Source organism: Pituophis catenifer, unplaced genomic scaffold, assembly GCF_029215685.1.
Source record: "Pituophis catenifer annectens isolate HBS135680 unplaced genomic scaffold, rPitCat1.0.hap2 SCAF_2, whole genome shotgun sequence".
NCBI classification, from domain to species: Eukaryota; Metazoa; Chordata; class Lepidosauria; order Squamata; family Colubridae; genus Pituophis; species Pituophis catenifer.
This window is the reverse complement of record NW_027256882.1, coordinates 296,107,899-296,125,152: the sequence shown is the minus strand read 5'-3', so window position 1 is coordinate 296,125,152 and position 17,254 is coordinate 296,107,899. Positions and strand designations below refer to the sequence as shown.

Genomic DNA, 17,254 nt, shown 5'->3' with positions numbered 1-17,254 from the left:
GTTATTTATTTATTTATTTATTTATTTATTTATTTATTTATTTATTTATTTATTTATTTATTTAATTTGTATACCGCCCTTCTCCAACAGGACTCAGGGCGGTGAACAGCCACGGTAAAAACACAACATATAAAATTTAAAAACAATTTAAAAAAACATTAAATACTTTTGGCCGTCAATTTAAAATAACCCAATTAAAACCAATTATAAATTTAAAACCGTAAGGATGGGGTCAAGCCAGCCTGGCTAGATGGAACAGATGTGTTTTCAGGGCCTGATGAAAAGTCCGGAGGTCTGGTATCATGCGTATCTCTGGGGGTAGGTTATTCCAGAGGGCGGGTGCTGCCACAGAGAAGGCTCTCCCCCTGGGGGTCACCAGCCGACACTGTCTGGCCGACGGCACCTTGAGGAGGCCCTCTCTGTGCGAGCGAACTGGCTGGTGGAAGGCTATTGGTGGCAGAAGGCGGTCTCCTAAATACCCGGGCCCTAAGCCATGGAGTGCTTTAAAGGTGGTCACCAACACCTTGAAGCTCACCCGGAAGACCACAGGAAGCCAGTGCAGCTCACGCAGGAGAGGTGTCACATGGGAGTGCCCTGTTGCTCCCATAATCCCCCGTGCGGCCGCATTCTGGACCAACTGGAGCCTCCAGGTGCACCCAAGGGGAGCCCCATGTAGAGAGCATTGCAATAGTTTGAGCTTCAGCTTCAGGATCTGTCCTTCCAAAGGGTTGATTTCCTTTAGGATCGACTGATTGGATCTCCTTGCAGTCCAAGGGACCCTCAAGGGTCTCCGCCAGCACTACCATTCCAGAGCATTCTTGTATATCCGTAGCAGTACTAAACTCTACAGTGCTTTGAACTCAATGGAAGCTCCTGGTTATTTGCCCCTTGAAGTCCTTGACTTCCAAACATTCGTTTAGGGACTTTTTTCATCCCCCTGGTCAAGTGAACAAAATTCAGACGCTTGGCAACTGACTCGTACTTATGACAGTTGTAGTGTTCTGAGGTCACGTGAACCCCTTCTGACGAGCAAAGTCAGTGAGGAAGCGAGTCTCACTTAACAACCATGTTAAACCACTGCAGTGATTCACTTAGCAGCTCTGGCAAGAAAGGGCGTAAAATGGGATGAAATTCACTGAACAAATGTCTCACTCAGCAACAGAAACTTTGGGCTCCATTGCGGTCGTAAGTCGAGGACCGCCTGTACGTGTTCTGGCAATGCATCTGCAAGAAGAAAAGCAGGCAGAGAGAACCCTCCCGTGCGTGTACAAGGGGTAGGCCTAGGGCTGGCGTCTCCATGGGGCCTTTTGCTGGAGAGGGTGGGCTTCTGAAGGGCTGGCTGTACAAATGGAAGAAAGAAAAGCAGAAAGCTACGAAGCTGAGAAGCCGAGAAAATGACTGCTGAGAAGTCTTTAATCATCGTCTACAGCTTGCCTCTGATCAAAGCTCAGAACAGAATGGATCACGCTCCTAAAAAGAGAAGCTCTTCCCTTGATCCCGGCACGAGGGGCTGCGGATTGCTGAGATTCACGGAGGAAGTGTCACAATTTTATATTCAGAGCCCTGGGTGATCAATATACAGATTAACAGAGTTGGAAGGGATCTTGTAGGTCATCTTGTCCAACCAACCCCCCCGCCCCCCCCAAGCAGGAGACCCTATACCATTTCTGACAGATGGCAGTCCAGTCCAGTGGTGAAATTCATTTTTTTTTTACTACTGGTTCTGTGGGCGTGGCTTGGTGGGTGTGGCTTGGTGGGTGTGGCAGGAGAAGGATACTGCAAAATCCCCATTCCCACCCCACTCCTGGGGGAAGGATATTGCAAAATCTCCATTCCCTGCCCACTTTGGGGCCAGCCAGAAATGGTATTTGCTGGTTCTCCGAACTACTCAAAATTTCCACTACCGGTTCTCCAAAACCTGTCAGAACCTGCTGGATTTCACCCCTGGTCCAGTCTTTTCTTGAAAGCCTCCAGTGATGAAGCTCCCACAACTTCCCAAGGCAACTCCTGTTCCACGGGTTGATTGTTCTCCTTGTCAGGAAATTCCTCCTTATTTCCAGGTTGACTCTCTCCTTGGTCAGTTTCCATCCATTGTTCCTTGTCCTGCCTTCAGGTGCTTTGGAAAATAGCTTGACCCCCTCCACTCTGTGGCAGCCCCTGTGGCAGGTCCTCCGGGTGCGATTCAAGGTGTTGGTTACCACCTTTAGAGCGCTCCATGGCTTAGGACCTGGGTACCTACGAGACCGCCTTCTGCCACCGAGAGCCTCCCACTGGCCAGTACGCTCCCACAGAGAGGGGCTCCTTGGGGTGCCGTCGGTCAAACAGTGTCAACTGGCGGCCCCCAGGGGGAGGGCCTTCTCTGTGGGGGCACCTGCCCTTTGGAACGAACTCCCACCGGAGATACGGACGATTCCGGATTTATGTACTTTCCGCCGGGCCCTCAAAACTTTTTTATTTCAACAAGTTGGGCTGGCCTAACTCTCCAATTGTTTAATTTTAGTTTGAATTTTAAATGGGGTATTTTAATTGCTGGGCCAAATTGTTTAATATATTTTTAAATTGTTTTTAAACTTTGTATTCTATGTTTTTTACTTCTGGCTGTTCAACGCCCTGAGTCCTTCGGGAGAAGGGCAGTATATAAATTTAAATATAAATAAAATATAAATAAAAAAGATTGGAAGACTGTTATCCTGTCTCTCCTGGTCCTTCTCTTCACTAGACTAGCCAGGCCCAGTTCCTGCAACTATACATGGTTCTCGATGTACAACCACAACGGAGCCCAAAATATCCATCACTAAGCAAGACCGTTGTTAAGTGAATTTCCCCCCAGTTTATGACCTTTCTCGCCGTAGTTGTTAAGTGAATCATTGCAGTTGCTAAGTGAATCAGGCTTCCCCACTGACATGGCTTGTGTGAAAGTCACAAAAGGCGAACCCACCACCCCAGGACACCGCAACTGTCATAAAAGTGAGTCAGTTGCCAAGTGTCTGAATTTTGATCACGTGTAATGAGGGGGATGTTGCAACACTCGTAACTGTGAAAAATGGTCATTAGTCACTTTTTCACTGCTGTTGTAACCTCGGTCACTAAATGAAACGGCTGTAAGTTGGAAATATTTGAGGTCAGACGCTGAGGTCTACATCCCGAAGGAAAGCAGACCGTCTGGTGCGATTCTTGTAATAAAGACGGTCAGCAATAAAGACACCTACATGAGCCATTCTCGGAGCTGTTCTGGGGGTCGGGGGGCGGTCACAAGTGGGGATTTGAGCCAAATATTGAGTCTGGCCCTGGCTGGCAAGCTGGAGAAGCTCGGCAGCTGCAGCCAAACCCACCCATCGGCCAAGCGTTTCTGCCACCAGTGGGCCATTTCCTGTTAAATCCAAAGAACGCCAATTCCCTGATTTAAAACTCACCAGTTGACACCTGAGAGCAACGTGAAAATTCAATTAGGGATGGTGGCAGCAAAGGGAGCTTCGTGGCGGCACAGAAAAGCCACAAGCAGCGACTACCACTGAAATGGCTTCAAGAGAAGAGAATTTTTGGAGCTGAGGGTTGAACTCGGGGGTCCTGGGTGCTCTCTGAGCTGGGTGGTTTTCTTGCAGACGTTTCATGACCCAACTGGGGAACATCACCAGAGCTTTGGGTGAGCAGGTGGACACCTGATAGAAGCAACGTACAGCTGGAGGACCAGACTCTCCTCCAGAAGATACAATGGACCTTTGGAACCCACCAAGTCCCTTGCAGAAAGTCATGCAATAAAGCCAGCAAGAGACCAGCCCACGTCTGCCTTGCGTGGTCCCAGTCGTGGCTAAGAGGCCTTTCTTGGGTCCTCTTGCAAGGCTGCCTTGTTCTCTTCCCAACTCTTGGTTGAACCTTTTCCAAGATTGACCTCACAGCTGTCTCTGCTCTTCAGCCTGGGGTCTCTCCCGGTTCCTTCCCACCAGGGAGAAGGGGGCTTCCCCCCCCAGGTCAGGTGCTGCTGCTCAACAGAGCTGTCTCCCCAAACTTGCTTTGGTGAGGCAAGCTGGACGTGCATTGAGGCTTTACGGACGTGTCCATTTGAGCCCGTGCAGATGTCCTAGGCAAGCAAAGGCCATGCTGGCTGGGAATTATGGGAGGGGAAGTCCAGCACATCTGGGGAACATCGAGGAAGGCTGTGTTTCTTCAAAGTTTCATCACTTGTCAACAAAGCTCCTAGGTCCTGCTGTGTATTAATCCAAGTATTAATGGCCAATAATTACTTCAACTGTTGGAGCGATTCTGAGAAACTGGGACAAAATGATCTGGATTTGCTTGAGCGTTTGAAACGCCCCTGTCTGTTGATCGTGTTTTGGCCTCGGGAGTGTCCCTCAAGCTCTCTGCAAAAACCCTTTGGCTCTGAATTCAGGACAGAAAGCAAAGCTGGAGGAAACCTTGGTCTTCCTTGAAGACATTTCGCTTCTCGTCCAAGAAGCTTCTTCAGTTCTGACAAAGTACCCAATGATCCAAGGGATGAAGAGGCAGCAGGACTCGGAGTTCTGACTCAGCAGGACCTCACGTTCAGACAAAAGAAACTGGACAAAGAGGAATTCTCCTCCTGCTCTCCTAACTCTGAGAACAGGTCCCCTCAAAGGTGTGGATCGAAAAGAGATTTAGACCAGATAAAAGTAAGCCTTTCTTTGTATAGGTTATCCTTAAGCTGTGGAAATCATTGCCACATGATGTGGAGGGGGTGCAACTGATGCAGGTGGCTTTGAAAAGAGCTTGGATGAGTTCATGGGGGGTCAGGCTTATCAAACGTGAAATGTTATCTCCAGGTGGCAGGCACCCGGCTCCAAATCCCAGTTGAACTGGGGTGGGCAAAGCAATGTCTCCACAGACACCTGATTGGAAAACTATAAAGGTAAAACCCAAAGGTGCTTTTTCAGGAGGCAATTGGACGTTCTTGTTTTTTCTTCTTTGAAGATGTTTCGCTTCTCATCCAAGAAGCTTCTTCAGCTCTGACAGGATAGTGGGGAATGGAAGGATTTATATGCCTTGCAGACAGCTGGTCATTTGCATCCTTTTAAAATCCATCCATTCCCCAGTGTCCAGTCAGAGCTGGATGAAACATCTTCAAAAGAAACCAGAAAGTCCAGTTGCCTCCTGAAAAAGCACCTTTGGGACAACCATGACTTGGACGACTGAGAATCTCTACAGACTATAAAGGTAAAAGTTTCCCCTATTCAATCATGTCCAACACTTGGGGAGGGGGTGCTCATCTCTGTTTTTTAGCCGAGGGAGCCAGTGATGTCCAAAGATCCTTCTGTGGTCCTGATTATATGTCCAGGTGCATGGAACGCTGTTACTTTCCCACTGAAGTTGTACCTATTTATCTACTCGCATTTGCATGCTTTCAAACTGCTAAGTAGGCAAGAGTTGGGGCGGGTAACGGGAGCTCACTCAGTCGCACGGTGCTCGGGTCTCAAAGCCGGTGTCAGCACCGCCATCCTGCTGTGCCACCCATGCTTCGCCAGTTGCCAGTCTGCCATACACAATAGGGAGGAGGGAACTGTGGGGAGGTGAGGGGTTGGGATAACGGGAGTCGAAACTACTCTTCGTGCCATTCCATGAGAGCCACTGGCCATTCCAAAGTCATGCCATGGAATGCAACACCCTCCAGTCTGCTAAGCCAGGGACTGTTACCAAAACAATTCATTTGAATGTAACTGGACAGCTGGAGATAAGCAGGGGAAAAGGTGGGGAGAAGGGAAGAGTTAATTGGATGCTTTGGGCCTGAAAGCCTCAGATCTGGCTTTGCTTCTTTGTAACCACCTGGGTTTAGTATAGTGCACTTTCATTAACAACAGATCTGAGAACCTTTCTTTTCTAACTGACCAGGTTGGGACAGCTGACATCAGGATTGTCAGCTCTTTAGCTGCTAAGTCCCCTCGGAAAACTATTGGATGAACTGAAATAAGCCTTGTCTTGACCCCAAAGGGCTCCACGGGAGTTCTAGCACCAAGATGCTCAAGATGGATTTTCATTGGTGCTTCCAATTTCAAGCTTTGATTAAGATTTTTTCTCCTGAAGGACAACTGCAAAATCTTGTCAGAGGGGCACATTCTACAGGACATGGATTTTAAAAAAAAGAACAAAAAACTCCCTATTTATTTAGCTTTATTCCTAAATCTCATTTTTATTCAGAAGTATCTAAGCCAACCTCAAATGCAATTCATATAAGCAAAATAGCAATAAAGCGGCATCATTGGGCAATGGTATCTAACAATCAAAGCTGGCAAATTGAATGCAAATTCTGGAATTCAAATCCACTTTTTTGCATCTGTGTGTTTTTCATTTTTGAGGAAAACTTTTTAAAAAAAGCCAAATAGAAGCTATTGGATTGATGCTGTTAGGGTAGTTAAATTATTTTGTTGCTCTTCTGCTTTGAATGGCACAGCATTGGATCTTTAACTTGGAATTTTGGATGAGGAAAGAAGGAAGGAAGGAAGGAAGGAAGGAAGGAAGGAAGGAAGGAAGGAAGGAAGGAGGTGGTAGGGAGAAGGAAGGAGGGAGGGAGATGGGAGGGAGAAAGAAGGAAGGAGATAGTAGGGAGAAGGAAGGAAGGAAAGTCAAGAAAGTAAAGCAATGGGAGGGGGAAGGAAGGAAGGAAATTGGAGGGAGGGAGGGAGGGAGGGAGAGGGAAATTTCCTGACAGTGGAAACAATTCATCAGTAGAACAGCTTGCCTCCAGAAGTTGTGGTTGCTCCATTACTAGAGGTTTTTAAGAAGCGAATGGAAAACCATTTGTCTGAAATGGTACAGGGTCTCCTGCTTGGACTAGAAGACCTCCAGGGTCCCTTCCAAGGCTGTTACTCTGTTCAAGTGGTGTCTCTCGATGACCTTGCTGAACCTCTTGGGCGAGTGCACAGATGAGGGATTTCTGCCCATTGCTTAAGAGCTCCTTCAAGTCAGAGACCAGAGGCTGCAAGAGTGCTGAGCATCTTCAGCTTAATTAACTGAATGCCAGAAGCCTAAGTTGATTAGCATATGCAAAGTAAGTGCCCTCCCTTCGAGCGGGATGCCCAGATGGTGCTGATAGCTTGGCCAACCTTGGATGACCTTGGCAAGTGCCACAGAAGGGAAGCATATGCAGAGGCACCAAGGGTGGGACTGGGAAGCTGGGAAGAACCGGAGGAGACAGTAGAAGGCTGAACTCCAACTCGGCTCAGGAAATTTGGCAGAGTAGCAGCGTTTCTTCCTGAGCAACAAAGGATGATAATTCCAACAGCCAGACGCCTGTTAGAAGCATCCTAAAGAGGCCGGACCTCAAGGTTAAAGATCTCTTTAGGCACTGGGACGGGATTCCCTTTAAATGCCCGAGTTAGGGCAAGGAGTGAGCCCCTGAACTGGCAGGGGAATATCAGCACTGGAAGATGCCCATGTCACACCTGGTGGTCAACCCACCTGGCTCAGTACTCCTGATGAAAGTGGCTGGAGACTCAGCCAGGAGGAGGAAGAGGAGGAAGAGGAGAAGGAAAAGCAGGGAGAGGAAGGGGAAGAGGAATAGAAGGAGGGAGAACAGAAATGGGAGGGCAAAGAGGAGGAGGAGGAGGAGGTGGAAGATGAGGAGGTGGAGAAGGAGGAAGGGAGGAAAAGAAGGAGGAAGAAGAAGAGAAGAAGCAGGAAGAGGAAGGGGATGAGGAAGAGAAGGAAGAGGAGGAAGAACATGAGGAGGAGAAAGAGGAAGAAGAAGAGAAGGAAGAGGAGGAAGACAAGGAGGTGGAGCAGGAGGAGGAGGGGAAGAGGAGAGTGGGGAAGGTGATCAGACCAGCGAGAGGCAAGAGCTAAAGTCTGCCAGGCAACTGCAGCCCACTTCAAAATCAAAATCAAATCAAATTAAAAAGACTCAATTCGGGTGAAACCTAACAACAATTATATCCTTCTGAATTTCTCTTGGAGAAAAGTTACATCTGCCACAGCAAACCGACACAAGGCAGTCCCAAGAAGGCCCGCAACCTTGGCCCCTTTACGAAGGGTGGACTTCAACTCCCAGAATTCCCCAGCCAGCTAGGGAATTCTGGGAATTGAAGTCCACCCCTCTTAAAGGGGCCAAGGTTGAGAAACACAAGACCTCCAAATATTGAAAGAGGGGGATCCCAGCCAGCAGAGTTCTGGGAGTTGGAGTCTACCCACATGCTGGCTGGGTAATTCTGGGAGTTGAAGTCCACCCATCTTCAAGTTCTGAAAGTTGAGAAACTCTGACCTAGACACATAAACCATCTATTCCCCTTCTTAGGCTTATACTAAGAAGCTGAACAAACATTATATACTATAATAAGAGCCCACGGCGCTGCTCTTTTTCCGTTTAAAAGAGAAAAAAAGCAAGAATATGGAATGAATTTACAAAGCAATAAAATACCACCATTTATTAGCTTAATAAGCTTTGCTGAACGGTGCATCTAAATAGGGGCAGCATAGAAGGGGAACCTCCCTCCTCCTTTCCCCAGGCACAAATTTTAAGGTAGGAGCTGCCAAGATACAGGTGAGCCTAGCTATGCCTTGCCCCAAACCCTTCTATTGACAGTCAAAGTCAGGTTGGGTGTATCCCTTAAATTCTTACTGTATTAAAATTGAAGCAGTGAAATGGTGACTGGGGTTGTAATCTTACACACAGGGAGCAAGCTTTCTTGGGAATCCTAAGGCTGGAAGGGACCTTGGAGGTCTTCTAGTCCAACCCTCTGCCTGAGGAAGGAGTCCTCATACTATCCTGGACAAATAGTTGTCCAATCTTTTCCTGAAAACCTCCAGTGACGGAAGACCCACAGCTCCAGGAAGGAAGTCTACTTTAATCTCTACTTTAATGAAAAGAAGGATTAGGGGTGACAGGATAGCAGTCTTCCAACATCTGAGGGGCTGCCACAAAGAAGAGAGGCTCAACCTGTTCTCCAGAGCCCCTGAAGGCAGGACAAGAAGCAACAGGTGGAAGCTAACCAAGAAGAAAAGCAACCTGGAACTAAGGAGAAACTTCCTGACAGTGAGAACAATTAATCAGTCGAATGATTTACCTCCAGAAGTTGTGGATGCTCCATCACTGGAACTTTTCAATAGGAGATTAGACAACCATTTGTCTGAAATGGTGTAGGGTCTCCTGCCTGAGCAGGGGTTGGACTAGAAGACCTCCAAGGTCCCTTTCAAATCTATTATTCCGTTATTCTGTTAAGCTACTCCACTGATTAAGTGTTCCCATCATCAGAAAATGTCTCCTTAGTTCTAGTTGGACCGCTCTTCGATAATCTTTCACCGGCTGCTTCTTCTCCTGCCCTCAGGTGGAATGGAGAATAAATGAACTCCTTCTTCCCTGTGGCAGCCCTTCAAGTATTGGAAGAGAAGGAGGGAGGGAGGGAGGGAGGGAGGGAGAAGAGGCTGGAAGGGACCTTCCAACCCACAGGCAGGAATCCTTATACCACCCTGGGCAAATAGTTGTCTAACCTTTTCTGGAAGACCTCCAGGGTTCGATCCCCACAACTCCAGGAGGCCAGCTGTCCCATCGATTGATCATTCTCAGTGTCAAGAATTCCCAGGTTGGACCTCCCTCCGAGGAGCTCTGGAAAACCACTTCCCGGTTGCAGGAGTCAAAGGAAGCCTGTTGGGTTAGCAGGCGGGAGAGAATGGGCCAAGGTTGCTGATCAGCAGATGGCCTGGAAGGAGTCGGGCATCACCAGACTCTCAATGTTCTCCAAGAAGGTTACCAGAGAAAGGAAGGGATACTGCCATTTCCTTCCTTCCCTTCTCCTCCTTCCCTTCTCTCCATTACTCCTTCCTCTCTTCCCTCTAATAGTCCTCCCATCCTTCCCTCCTTTTCGTTTCCTCTGTCCTTCCATCTCTCTCCTTCTTTCCTCTCATCTCCTTCCTTCCTTCCCCTTTCTTATCTCTTGACTTTTGTCTCCCATCTCTCCTTCCTTCCTTCCTTCTCTCTTCCCTCCCTCCTTTCCTTCTTCCCTTCCCTCCTTCCTTCTCTCCTCCCTCTCTCCCCCTCCCTTCCTTCCCTCCCCTCCCTTTTCCTTCCTTCCCTTCCCTCCCCCTCTCCCCCTGAAGAGCAAAGGCTGCTGGGCAGGTTCAGAATGCCAGCTATCCCCAGGAAAGGGACTCTGCCAAGCTAAGGAATGCTAACTCTCTGCCAGGATAATTTGATCCTGGCTTGTTCTGCATCTGGTAATCATGGGACAGGAGTGGCTGAGTTGCACTTGGTTCTTCTTCCAGTAAGAACTTCAGAGTATGGACAACTCCCACATTTTTTTCATAGGCAGGAATGAAAGAATTCGCCTTCGCCAACCTTGGAGGGGCTGCAGGAGGCCAGCTGGCCGCAGCCTACGAGGCAACCGCACAATTTGCTGAAAGATCCCGAGGAGGAGGACAGCTCCTGAATCCAGAAGTGCCCGTTCCTGCCTCCTGCTGTCAAAAGACACTGCCTCAAACCCATGCGGTGAAGACCAGTCAAGCTGCTGAAGATCTGACAGCAGGCGAGCAGAAGAAATGCCTGTTGTTACTTGAGCAAGCATGAAAAATGACCTGACTTACAGAATTGTAAAATTCCAGAATTGGAAGGGACCTCGGAAGTCTTCTGGTCCAAGCGGAACTAGGAGACCTACCTCCAAGGTCTTCTACTCTTCACGCAGGAGACCCGGTCCTATTCCAGACAAATAGCTGTCCAGTCTCGTCTTAAAAACCAGGCATAGGGACAATCACCTGGTTATCTTCATAACCAGAAATGTAGAATAACACAAGTGGAAGGGAACCTTGGAGGTCTTCCAGTCCAACCCCCTGCTCAAGCAGGAGACCCCATTCCATTCTGGACAAATGTCTGTCCAAACTCTTCTTAAAAGCCTCCAGTGATGGAGCACCCACAACTTCTGGTGGCAAGCTGTTCCGCTGATTAATTGTCCTCACTGTCAGGAAGTTTCTCCTTAATTCCAGGTTGCTTCTCTCCTTGATTGGTTTCCATCGTTTCTTGTCCTGCCTTTGGGTGCTTTGGAAAATAAATTGGCCCCCTCTTCTTTGTGGCAGCCCCTCAAATATTGGACACACTGCTCTCATGTCACCCCTAGTCCTTCTTTTCATTAAACTCCTAATCCTCTTGGTTGCTCTTCTCTGCACTCTTTCTAGTGTCCCAACATCTTTTTTATACTGGATGCGACATTCCAAGTGCAGCCTTACCAGTGCAGTATAAAGCAGTACTGACCCTGTTTTGACCAATTTTGATGGGGCATCCAAGGACAGGAAAAAAAAAGAGTCTGGGAGACATCCTGACCTCCTTTTCCCCTCTGAAACCTTTTAATCTGATCTGAAAAGTGCACCTCCCTTCCCTCTCCCCCCCCCCCGCAGCCCCCATGCCTGCAGCCCCAGCAAGAGCCACATGCAAACAAACAGAAACCAGACAGTGGAATAAGAGCCACGGAGACCCTACTGGGAGAGAGGAGACGTGTGGAGTTCTGGCCAAACCTTGTCTTCTTCGCATTTGATTGGGGTTTGGATCTTCCTCCCCATAGATTGCAAATTCAGCTTTTGGAACATCATTTTTTGGCTGCCTTGTAAGCCAGGGGGCCCTGAGGACACGGGAAGCGAGAGCTCACATGGGCTGCTTGCATGAAGACCATCCTAGACCTGAACAGCTGGGGTCCCTGGGGACAAGGGTGGGGGGAGGCGCTGCTCTCTCCATCACACCTGTGACCATAACACCCAGTCAGCGCCAGCATCTTCGAGAGGTCTGTAAAACTCGGCATCTCTGAAGCTCTGTACTCTTGGCCCCAGGGTGATGGAGGGCGCCTGGTTGGGAAAGGCTGCCCTTCCAGGTAATTTGCTGACATGGACATTAGAGTCGATGGGTTGAGAAGTTGGATGTTTGCAAAACGCGGTATGAACTCTCCTGGCTTGTACTTCTAGAGCTATTGTCTGGATCAAAAGACGGCTGCTTCTTCACTTTCACACATCTATGAACACGACAATACTCAAACATCTGCTTTGACATGCACTCTCTGCCAGCACAAAAGCTTTGTGGTTGTTTCTTCCGTCCTTCAAGGAAAGTGAATCTGACAGAGCGAGCAGGAGGAGAGGGAGGGGAGTGAGGAAGGGCACTGCTGGGATGATTTTGAACATAGAACATAAATACCAGGGTTGGAAGGGACCTTGGAGGTCATCTAGTCTAACCCCCTGCTCAAGCAGGAGACACTATATCAGGGGTGTCAAACTCGATTTCATTGAGGGCCGCATCAGGCTTGTGTTTGACCTTCGGGGGGAGGGGCGTGGCCAGCTCAATGTCAGTCGTGTCGGGGGTGCCTGTGGTGGCCCAAGCGCTCTGCTAGCGAAAATGGGCTCCCGAGCCCCGTTTTCACCTATGATGGCCTCCTGCAGCCCTCTGCCAGCGAAAACTTCACTGTTTCCAGGGCAGCCTGCTGGCTAGATCCGGTTTGACACCCCTGCTCTATACCATTCTGGAGAAATGTCTGTCCAGTCTCGAAAGCCTCCAGTGTTGGAACATTCACAACTTCCGAAGGCAACTTCTGTTCCACTGGCTAATTGTCCTCACTGTCAGAAAATTTCTCCTTAGTTCTAACTTGTTTCTCCCCTTGATTAATTTCCACCCATTGCTTCTTCTCCTGCCTCCTGGTGCTTGGAGAATAGGTGGAGCCCCCTCCCCTCTTCTTTGTGGCAACCCCTGAGATACTGGAACGCTGCTATCCTGTCTCCCCTGGTCCTTCGCTTCCCTAGACTAGCCAGGCCCAGTTCCTGCAACCGTTCTTGATATGTTTCAGCCTCCAGTCCCCTCATCATCCTGGTTGCTCTTCTCTGCACTCTTTCTCAAGTCTCAACATCTTTTTTATGGTGTGGTGACCCAAACTGGATGCAGGATTCCAGGTGTGGTCTCCTCCCCAGTGCAGTATAAAGCGGTACTGTGCTATCTCTTCTCGTCACCTTGAGGCTGTCCCTCTGTTGATGCAGCCCAGGACTGCAATGATCCAGGACCAGGCATTGCAACCACCATCATAACCATAAAACCACTACCTGTTTTACCTGAAGCCACACCCCTGAACAAGTCAGGTCAAAAGAGGGGCTCTCTTTGCCTTCCTAAAAGAGGAGGGATTTTTATAAAGCTGCTTTGTTGACCAATACATCACAGTTATTTTAAACATGTCCAATTTTGTGAAACACAAAATTTCTGAAAGAGTCTTTCACAACTGAATGATTAAAAACAAGCTAACCGGCAGCGATTTTTATGCAGCCGGAGTCCACGAGAAATAATATTTGCAACCGGCACAATGGCTACTGCAATTTCCCACCGCTCTAAACGGTGATGAATCCATCCCATAATTTCACCTCTTTTGTGTAACAGGCTGGGAGAATTAGCCTTCAGGTGAAGGAGTGAGAGCCACAGACGGCAGGCAGATCAATGAATCAGAATCCAAAGCAGGAATGGAAGTCGAGGAAAAGTCTCAGACCCTCCCTAGTTGTCTTCTAGGTAAGGGGGGGGGGGCACTTTCAGAACTCTGTTCCTGCAACTTTATATTAGAAGCTGTTTTAGTATTTGCACAATTTGGGTTTCTATTTGGGGGTCTACCTCGAAGGGCTGACAGTTTGCAAAACTGTTCCTTTTTTAAGAACAGCCAGCATTGGTTAGGCACTGCCTCTGGGTGTCACACACACACACACACACACACACACACACACACACACACACGCACGCACACAGAGGGAGGGAGGGATCAAATATGTATGCAAATGCAGAAATAAGCCCCGTCTCTCCCAAACTCAGAAGCCAGAACACCTGAAGCAATGGATGGAAACTAACCAAGGAGAGATCCAACTTAGAATTAAAGAAAAATTTCTTGGCAGTGAAAACAATTAATCAATGGGCCGACTTGCCTCCCAAAGTTGTGACTGCTCCATCAGTGGAGGGTTTCAAGAAGACACTGGACAGCCGTTTGTCCAGAATGGTCTAGAGTCTCCTGCTTGATGAGGGGTTGGGCTAGAAGACCTCCGAGGTCCCTTCCAACTGTCATTGTGTAATTCTGTTGATCAGTGGAATGGGCTGCCTTCAGAAGTTGTGAGTTATCCATCACTGGAGGTCTTCAAGAATAGATTGAACAGCCGCTTGTCCAGAGTTGTATAGAGTCTCCTGCTTGAGCAGGGGGTTGGACTAGAAGACCTCTGAGGTCCCTTCCAGCCGTAGGATTGCACAATTCTACAGTAGGATTCCACAGGTCCTGATTTTTGCTGTGATGATATTCTGTCCTTTTGCTCCTTCAAAACCTTTTTGTCCCCAAGGAAGATGGAGGTGGGGGGGTTATAAAGACCTTCCTTCCCTCCCCCCCAGGCTCTTTGTGTTAAATGCCCCTGTAGCCTCGCAGCTCCCAACTTGTGGAGGCCCCCTCCTGAACTGGGGCCGCCGTCACCCGTTTCCTGGCCCAGCAGTTGATACGTTCTGGATGGCCACCTGCCCAAATGACCGTCCCTCTGAGTGACCGTCCCTCCGGCTGTCTCTGCAGCCTCCTGGAGAGCAGAGGCAAGGCAGTTTCAATTTATCCCCCCCCAATCCAGCTGGATTCCCAGGCCCCCTCCCCAGCGACCCAAAGAGAGGCCGGCAGGGTGGGAGGGGGATTGGTACTTCCCTTCCCTTCCCCCTTTTTTTTGATCTGCAATGAGTTATAAACTTTTGAAGATTTCAGGGCCCCCTGCCCCTCCCCCCCTTCCCTTCCTTTCCTGCCTCACTTCAGAATTTGACAGGACCATTAGAAACCGAATTCCCTGTGGCTCCCCTCTTTCAGACCAGATTAATCAGGCAATCCATTAAAGCCGGGGCGCATTCTTTCACTAATGCTCTTCTGCAGGATTCAAAGGAGGGGGGGGCACACATCAAAGTGGCCCCCATCACCTTTGATGAGTTCCTGTAATTGCCCCTCTCAGCCAGCCCAGGAGAGGTGGACGGAGGTGGGGTGGGAATGTATGCGTGTGCAGGCGGGGGGTGTGTGTGTGTGCAGGGCTGGGAGCGAAGGGAATGAAGCCTTTGGCTTCTCTGACACCACTGGCCACGGCCGAGGAGGAACATCCGGATGTCAGGATCCCCGTGGTTGTTATGGGAACCTCTGGCTTTGCTTTCCACATTGGCTCACTGGGATGGGACACTGAATAGGAAGGAGGGAGGGAAGGAAGGAAAGATAATGCAGAGAAGGGAAGGAGGAAGGAAAGAGGAGGGAAGGAAGGAGGAAGAGGGGAAGGAAAGGAGGGAGGGAGGGAGGGAGGGAGGGAGGGAGGGAGGAAGGAAGGAAGGAAGGAAGGAAGGAAGGAAGGAAGGAAGGAAGGAAGGAAGGAAATGGGAATGAGAGGAAGGAAATACTTTTGGAATTTATAGCTGAAGCCGCGAAAGACATCCTGTGGGGAGTGGGACATCTTCTGCTTGTGACACTGCCTCCCTCCTCCTTGTCCTGGCAAACACACCCACACCCATACATAAACCCCACTGCCAATGCTGCTGGGACGCAGGATCTTCGGGGAAGCTTAAATCAAGCATCTCAAGAGGAACGCAGGACCCTGGAAGGAGGAGGCCCTTCAGCCCCCCCCCAAAAGAAACCACAGAGCCTTGCGCATAACCATTGCCACATGCTGAGGGGTCGGCAGGCCCCAAACAGCCCTGGCTCCTCCGTGCAGACGGGAGGCGCGTTGGCATGCCATGTCCACGTGGTGCTAATGCCAAGCGATGCCAATTCAGTGCCAGGAGCCGAAACACAAGCCTGGCCTTACTCTGAGCTCAGAGGTGCCAAGAGTGGATTGGGCCCTGGGCTGCTCCTGCAAAGTCCTTTGGCTGCAACCTTGAAACGGGGGCTGGAAACACTCTGGATTCTCAGGTGCACTTAACTCCCGAAAGGCCACCCGGACCACTTCCACCTCTGTCCTCAACGTGTTCGGAAGAGCTAATTTCGGGTTGGCTTTTAAGGCAGAGCGTGGCCCCTTCCTGACTCAGCTCTTCCGTGCCTTTCCTGCTCTGACCCAAAGGTGCTTTTTCCAGAAGGCAACTGGACTTCCTTGGGTTTTTTCTTTGAAGACCTTTTGCTTCTCACCCAAGAAGCTTCTTCAGCTCTGACTGGAATGATGGTGGGAAATGGAAGGATTTCTACTCCTTGCACTCATCCGGTCCTTAGCCCTCTCTCTGAGAGTCCTTGAGGCCACTTGGAGGTTCACCTGTGCCCTCAGGGCTCACCTGAATCAGAGGGCAACCTTCTTGGAACCGCTGAAAGGACTGTGTTGAAAACAGGAGGTGGGTGGAGTAGCATCCCTTCCTCTCTGCTGAGGGAGGGCTATTCAATTTTAATCTAGATGACCTCTTTGACCCCTCTTTCAAAGGGGGGGGCTCTCTGTCCAGAATCATGACTTTTCTGTCTTTTAAAGAGTGGCCTGTGTCTTTCAGATGCAGAAGAAGCTTCTTGGATGAGAAGCGAAATGTCTTCAAAGAAAAACCAGAAAGTCCAGCTGCCTCTTGAAAAAAAAAGGCCCTTTGGGACCATGACCTGGATGTCGGAGAATCTCCATAAACCTCCAGTCCTAGGATTCTACGATTCCCATCCTTGCTTCTTGTCCTCCTTTGCCCTCGCTCGTCTTCTGAGCCTTCCTCCACCCAATGTCTCCCTTTCCATCCGAAGGCCGTCCCTTCCCACCTGTGGAAAGGAGAACCTCCATGGTGGGTGGGTTCCCCAAACTCGGCAACTAAAACCAAAGTAGGATCCAACTTTCAGGAGAGGAAGAAAAATAAGTTGCAACGAGACATATTATGATTCTTCGCTTTTAATAGGCCCAGCATGCTTTAATGTCTTTCCTGCTTTTAAGGCTGATTTTCGGTGCCCTTCTAGGAGACGGGGATAGTGAAGGAGCTTTCTGGAGTCTGCAGCAATCCGGGGGCTTAATGGGTTGCAGTTGCGGGTTTAGAAGTAGGAATTGTTTCTCTGCACAAAGGTTGCAGGGTCTGAGGGTGGAGCGGTGGAGGAGGCAAGGCCTTGGAATGCTGGTCAAGCCCTGGGGAGGAGAAGGGGATTTGGGGAGAGGGGAGGACCTGCTGGGATCTGGGGCCTTTGGAGTTCTCTGCTCCGCTTTGCTGTTCTCCACCATCCAAAACAGACGAAAAGGACAATTCTCTTCGTTAGGCTAGACCAGTGCTAGGTTTCAAGATTTTTTACTACCAGTTCAGTGGGTGTGGCTTGGTGGGCGTGGCATGGCTTGGTGGGCGTGGCAGGGGAAGGATATTGTAAAA

At 49.4% G+C, this 17,254-nt stretch overlaps 1 protein-coding gene across 2 annotated transcripts in view; it reads right to left on the bottom strand.

Annotated features, from left to right (window-relative positions):
• Positions 1-17,254, bottom strand: part of CNTFR (ciliary neurotrophic factor receptor) — a 298,801-nt gene that overhangs the window by 125,542 nt on the left and 156,005 nt on the right. The window contains exon 1 of one of the 2 annotated variants that reach the window (XM_070936026.1): positions 9,451-9,534. The exons of the other annotated variant lie outside the window; for it this stretch is intronic. The gene's annotated coding sequence lies outside the window, so the exon portion shown is untranslated. Of the gene's footprint in view, positions 1-9,450; positions 9,535-17,254 lie in introns of those variants that run through there. 2 annotated transcript variants of the gene reach the window in all.